At 48.3% G+C, this 6,507-nt stretch overlaps 1 long non-coding RNA gene across 1 annotated transcript in view; it reads right to left on the bottom strand.

Annotated features, from left to right (window-relative positions):
- Positions 1–1,847: 1,847 nt before the first annotated feature.
- The window catches only part of LOC133128407 (uncharacterized), a 5,365-nt gene continuing 705 nt past the window's right edge, over positions 1,848–6,507 (bottom strand). The window contains exons 1-2 of the long non-coding RNA XR_009708749.1: positions 3,734–6,507; positions 1,848–3,657 (exon numbers count right to left, since the gene is read on the bottom strand). The exon at positions 3,734–6,507 is cut by the window's right edge and continues 705 nt beyond it. This is a non-coding gene — a long non-coding RNA (uncharacterized LOC133128407). The remainder of the gene's footprint in view (positions 3,658–3,733) is intronic.

The raw sequence follows: 6,507 nt of genomic DNA, 5'->3' as shown, positions 1-6,507 counted from the left end.
GAACCTCGTGGGGTAATGTGTCCTCTGCGTTTGACCTGCAGTTGATCCTGGTGACTCAGGAGCAGTGGGCACCACAGTGCAGCGCCCGGGGACCAGCTCCAGCTCTGAGGCCAGAGCCTCGGTCAAGGGCCACGGCAGGAGCACCCCTTACCTGACGTGCATGTCTGAGTGAGGGAGGAAACCGGAGTGCCCAGAGTAAACCCACACGAACACGTGGAGAGGGTCTGACCAGTGGGAATCGAACCCACAACCTCTCTATTGCACGGCAATCAGCGATAACCACTCAAATCACTCAGCCAATCATTGACTTAAATGAATCAGCAAACAGCAAAAACAGCAAAAGCCAGCAGACGCTGCGGCCTACCAAATGGTTGGCATTTATATAGCGCCTTTATCCAAAGCGCTGTACAATTGATGCTTCTCATTCACCCATTCATACACGCACTCACACACCGGCGGCATTGGCTGCCATGCAAGGCATCGACCAGCTCGTCAGGAGCATTTGGGGGTTAGGCGTCTTGCTCAGGGACGCTTTGACACAGCCCGGGTGGGGGATCGAACCGGCAAACCCTCCGACTGCTCTTACTGCCTGAGCCATTTCGCCCCATGGGGGGTGTGTGTGTGTGTGTGTGTATATGTGTGTGTGTGTGTGTGTGTGTGTGTGAGACCTTATTGGGTTTTGGCAGGGGCATGTTAGCCTTGCCGGGGGGGGGTCCCGTCTCGGGGGGGGGGGGGGGACTCACTCCATCTTGTACTTCTTATGACTCTCTTCTCTTCTCACAACAACCTGCCATTCGCCATCTTCAGCAGAGTGACCTCCCCCCCCACCACCTCTGACCCAGTCCTCTCACTAGCTTGTAGGGTCGCAGAGGTGCAGAGAGGGGTACCCCGATATTGGGGTCTGTGTGCGGGGCATCTCAGGCAGCAGTTTGGGGTGGGTTGTCCCAGTTTACCTGAAGCTCGTTCCACTAAATGGGAACCAGTCAGAAGGATTCACTGGACGACCAACGCAACAGAGGCATCTCCATGGAAACAGGATTGGCGCGATTCTTGGGCGCGCTCCAGCGGGACGTGAGCGAATGAGAGCCGGCTCTGGCCGAAAGAGGCAGTTCGTCTTTCGCCCGCCTCGACTGGCCGAACAGCAGGACACCAGCAGGGCGAATCCCACGTTCACTTTCAGCGGGAGCAGTCCGTGATGTTTGCTGCCCCCATGTGGAGAAGTGGTGGTAATGCGTGTTGATTTTGAATTTCCCTCCCCCATTGGCAAAGTCTGCTGGGGCTCAGGCAATCCGCTAAAATTGAGACGGCTTAAGGTACAAGTAGTAAAAGGAAACCGAATAAAGTCATAACATCGTACCTTTGCAGAGTCAAGAGTCGGAGATTGATTTAGAAAAATGTTTTGAAAATAATTTGCGCAGTATTCAAACTCCTCTAGTTCCAAAACTTCTCCCAATGGAGGAACACTGAGCTCCAGCCTGAAAGCCCCCTAAATCAGCTCACACACTGCGGGTGGAATATGGGGGTGCAGTTGGCAGTTTTTCCACCACAATTGGGGTCTCCTCAGGCATGACAGGTTTTAAGATAATAATCTGTGCTGTTGTCTGTTCAGGCCCCACCTTCCTGTGGATGTCAGAACAGCTGAGTCTCTGACCTCTTTGAAGCGCAGACTGAAAACTCGCCTATTCCAGCAGCACCTTTCCCTCCCTACCCCACTGCTCTCATTAGCCAGGTGTATGCTATAGCCTATAGGTTATAATTGCACTTGTGTATAATTGCGCGCACACACACACACACACACACACACACATATATACAATATAGACTCAAGACAAAAACACACACAAAGGCACAATTAATTTCCTTTTTATATAAAGATTTTTTCAACTTGCGAGAGCGATGCCAGAATCTATTTCAGAAATTTTAAGAAAAAAAAAAAAAGGGGAGGGGGGGGGGAATGTAAATAACACATCATTTAGCGGTCCCACATGAACACGCGGGTCTCGAGCGTCACTCCTTCGTCCTGAACAGTCACAGAGGATAAACGTATGCTGCGGCCTGAGTCGCGAGAGCCTTCTGATGTACCGAGCGTTTCGACGAGTGCCGTGACGTCACCAGCAACAGCACAGCTGAGCTGCAGTTGGTCGAAGCTCGTCCCGTTCTCAGGTATTTACTCTTAAACGCGCGGAAAGCCCGGCGTTATGTTCAGAATGGAGGTTCGCTCGGAGAGTCTGCGTTGCGCGTCACTGGCGGTCAGAGTTTGCATGCCGAAAGACGGCCGGTCGAAACAGGTGCTTGTCGCTATGTGCAGATTTGCGGCGCTGACTAAACTGCATCCCAAAAACCCAAAAACACAAACAAAATATTCAAGTTTTTCACGTTCTCGTGTAGTTTCTTTGCCTTTAAATAACAACAACAACAACAATATCCGTAATGGAACTATCAAAATAAGAACAGCAACGAAAATTAACAGCAGTATTTAAAAAAAACAAAAAACAAAAAGAGGAGACTAAACATTTCTGGAAGGCCTCTCCCCTGGAACCCCTCCCACCACAAAGATTGACGTCAAACAGCACAGGCCCCGCCCCCTGCAGGTCTGCCATAACAGTTTTCCCTTTTCCCAACACAAGCTCCAATGAGGAAATGGAGAATTTTAGGAATGTGTCAGCTGTGATTGGCTGCCAGGAGCTGAAACAGGCTGGGAGAGGCAGAGGGAGGGGGGAGAGAGAGGGAGAGAGAAAGAGAGAGGGTGAAAAAAGAGTAGGAGAGGGAGGGAGAGGGAGAAAGAGTGACACAGGTTTCTTGTACCACTGAAAAGTTAGGGAAGGGTGGAACTCTGGGACCAAAATATTAGAGGTCTGGGAGTTGACAGGGCAGGGTTAGACAGTGACCTTCAGCGACCTTTCCAACACTTGTACCCATCGCCCTCCTCCTCCCCCATCAGCAACCACAGCCATTGGGTCCCAGAAGACCACACCCACCTGCCCGCCCTCCCTGATTAGTGCAAATCATCTGACCCCAATCCACCAATCAAGGTGAGAGGACTCTTTAGTGCAAACTGACAAAGGAACTGCAGAATTTGGACCCCCAAAAACTATTACCTTTTACATAAATGTGTTTCACACTTCGACAACATACCCTGCCTTGTAGGTAAACACAACTCCATTTGCGCACACACACACACACACACACACACACACACACACACACACACACACACACACACACACACACACACACACACACACACACACACACACACACACACACACACACACACACACACACACACACACACACACACACACACACACACACCCCAGTACACATTTTGCTGTTATACATTCATTCCCAAAAATAATTATTTTCTTAAATATTTTAAAGTATGCATGTGGGCAGGTCTGTTTGGGTGAAGCGCACCAGAGTAGACAGAGTCGCCCAGTCTCGTTCCAAACGATGTATTCAACCACGAGACATTTCATTCCGTACGGTACAATTCTAGGGTACATCTTTTGACATGGTTTTACATGCAGAAAGCGCACACTTTGCTCTGTTTTAAGCTGTTTTTTCCTCACACGCACAGGACCACAAAACACAGAGCGGTGGATGGGTTGGTTTTGTTGTGGCTACATCCCTCCTGCAGGAACAGCACTCCTGCACCTCACTCACACACACACACACACACCACACACACCCTCACACACACACACAGACATGCAGACACACACACACACACTCACTCACACACACACACACACACACACCCTCACACACACACAGACATGCAGACACACACACACACACACACACACACTCTCCACTGCCCACTTACATCATTACACTTTGGAATATTTGGGGAACCAAAAAACTGAGGGTCTGGGGGACTTAACCTACATAAGGCACATTCTTCTTCTTTGAATCCAAGCTTTGGGATAACCTCAGCCCCCCCCCCTCTCAGACCCCTGATGGACCCCTGGCATCAAACATCAGAGCCTGTGGAGTTATTGTGTGTGAGTTACTACCACAGACAAAGAGACCACCACAGCGGATTTGAGAGAGTGTGAGGTTTAGAACTGCTACATTCTCGTTCTGTCTCCCCCTGGTGGTCGGCTGGGTAAACTGCACTCTCTGTGCAAAAGAATCTCAATGGCTTTGCGTGAAGCTGCCCCATCTATGAAAGAGCCATATTTTAGTGCAAATTCCCGCTGTCTCAGCTAAAGCCCTTCTCTCCAGCGCTCCACAATAATTCCCCGTTGCCATGGCTCCCAATTCCCATCAGCGCGGGAAAATATCACTTCCCCCAGAGGAAGGCATAGAGGGCCTTTTAGTAACACAGTAAAATGTTCTGCACAGAAATCAACAAGCTCTGTCATTCCTGAGCACATCAATAAGTTCAGGTATAATGTCGGATTAGGTGAATTATTGGGTAATAAATAAAAGGACAAATTTGGCCGGAAATCAAGAAACGGCATTCAAGTAAGCTAGTGTACACACAGCTTTTTAGCGAATTGAGGACTTTGTGGACACAAAACCCCACATCCCTGCTCTGCTCTAGACTGATCTCGAGTCCTGCTAAAATCAGAGCCCCAATGCCCTGTTCATCACATCACGGTCCTCCAGGGCCAAAGACTGCTGCTTCTCCACCCTCCCTTTACCTGGGAGTCAGGTGTGTTCACCCTCCCTTTACCTGGGAGCCAGGTGTGTTCACCCTCCCTTTACCTGGGAGCCAGGTGTGTTCACCATCCCTTTACCTGGGAGCCAGGTGTGTTCACCCTCCCTTTACAAAACCCACTTGGACAGCGACTTGAACCCACGACCCAGCTTTAGTGCGGAGTATTGCGCGCATAAATAAGCTACAGGCGTGATCATATCACCATGGCATCAGTATGCACGGGGTCAAGCTATTGGGAGTCAACAAGCACGGTGACGGAATTCCTAGATGTACATAAAGGCGCCCCTTCTCCCAGATTTGTCCGTTAAACAACAGTCCTGCTTCAAAGCACTGGGGGATTCGGAGACGGTGTTTTATTCAGCTGGAGCAGAGTGAGATTCGCGATGTGTCTGGGCGAGTTTGACACGCTTCGCTTTTTTTTTTTTAAACGCGCCTGCGGTCAGGAGCCTGAACTGAGCGGTAAAAACAAAAAAACAAAAAACGGAGACACGGGGTCCTCGCGCCGGGCGGCTGTACATTCGATAGCTTGGGTACAACGGAGAATTGTGCGTGGATCTATTTGCATTTCTAGAGTCAGGAGAATCTAGAAAACATCCCTGTTTTGGCCTCGGGAGGAAGGGATATCATTTATTTTCTAGTGAAGCGAAACTATAAATATTTCCAAAGAACCTGAAACATGTTTTGGAATGTGGCAGAACAGCACTACACTCCCCTTCAAACCAGATCCCCACCCCTATCCCAGCATGCAGCTGGTTCTGGGTCCTTGTCAGGACCTCCCTTTGAGACACACAGTGCAGTCACTGTCGCCCTGTTAAAGCTCAGAGCCCTGGGGGTCAAAACCCTCTTCCCCTGCCTTTCTCACTGCGTAGCCTCATAAATATACCCGTCTTTTTAAATACATTCCCCCAAATATGATATATTCTCAATAAGTAAAATATTTCTTTGATAAAGAGGTGCTTTTCAAGCTCATATTAAATAATTACAAAAATAAATTAGTGATTGATTTGCCTTCTTCTGTGCAACTGACAGTGTGGAGAAGCTCAACTACCCCACCTGGAATTCCCGCGCTCAATTAGATTGGCCTTTTTTAAAACAAATTTAAAGCCCTAAGGCAGCATAATAGTTCACTTCCCAGGGGCTTTTGATATTATTTCAGTTTTAGCATATGTTCGAGACTGGCCAGGGCAGTCTGCTGCGCGATTCGTGATATTCTAAATACGTACAGACAGTTCATAACCCGTCTGCTTCGCAATGGCAGGTAAAGGGGCATTCTGGGATTTGTAGTCTAAAAAATAATAAAATACACTTCAAGTACTGCAACTCCAGAGCAGTTGTGCTTCCAGAGGTTATACATGTGAATACTGGCTGAATATTCTTTATAAAATGAGGCTTATTCTGGGTTAGAACCGTTCACCCCGGTGCAATAAACAGTATGTATGTCTATCATTGAGAATAAACACGATACAAATTAATTCACTCGTACGTACCGCCCCCTGTTAACGGAACATTCTCCACAAGCTGCTTCTCTGATTTATATGAAAAATATATATATTTAATGCTTTAAACTTCAATGGCCCCGATACCCACCATTGTAAAGGCAGCAGGTCATGAGAAACTTTGGTATAAAACCAAAACCCTTCATTCCACATGATCACCATCAGGGGTCGCACACACCAAAACTGAAGATTTTCTCAAACTGATAGACACGTATGCACACGCGCGCGCGCGCGCGCACACACACACACACACACACACACACACACACACACACACACATATTTAAAGTGTCAAGTACCAAAAGCAGTTAATGCAAAAAAGCAAAAAATAATTTAAGAAAA

The sequence above is a fragment of the Conger conger genome, chromosome 5 (assembly GCF_963514075.1).
Source record: "Conger conger chromosome 5, fConCon1.1, whole genome shotgun sequence".
NCBI lineage: Eukaryota > Metazoa > Chordata > Actinopteri > Anguilliformes > Congridae > Conger > Conger conger.
Note: the sequence above shows the minus strand (reverse complement) of the source record. Positions and strands in the feature narration are given on the sequence as shown.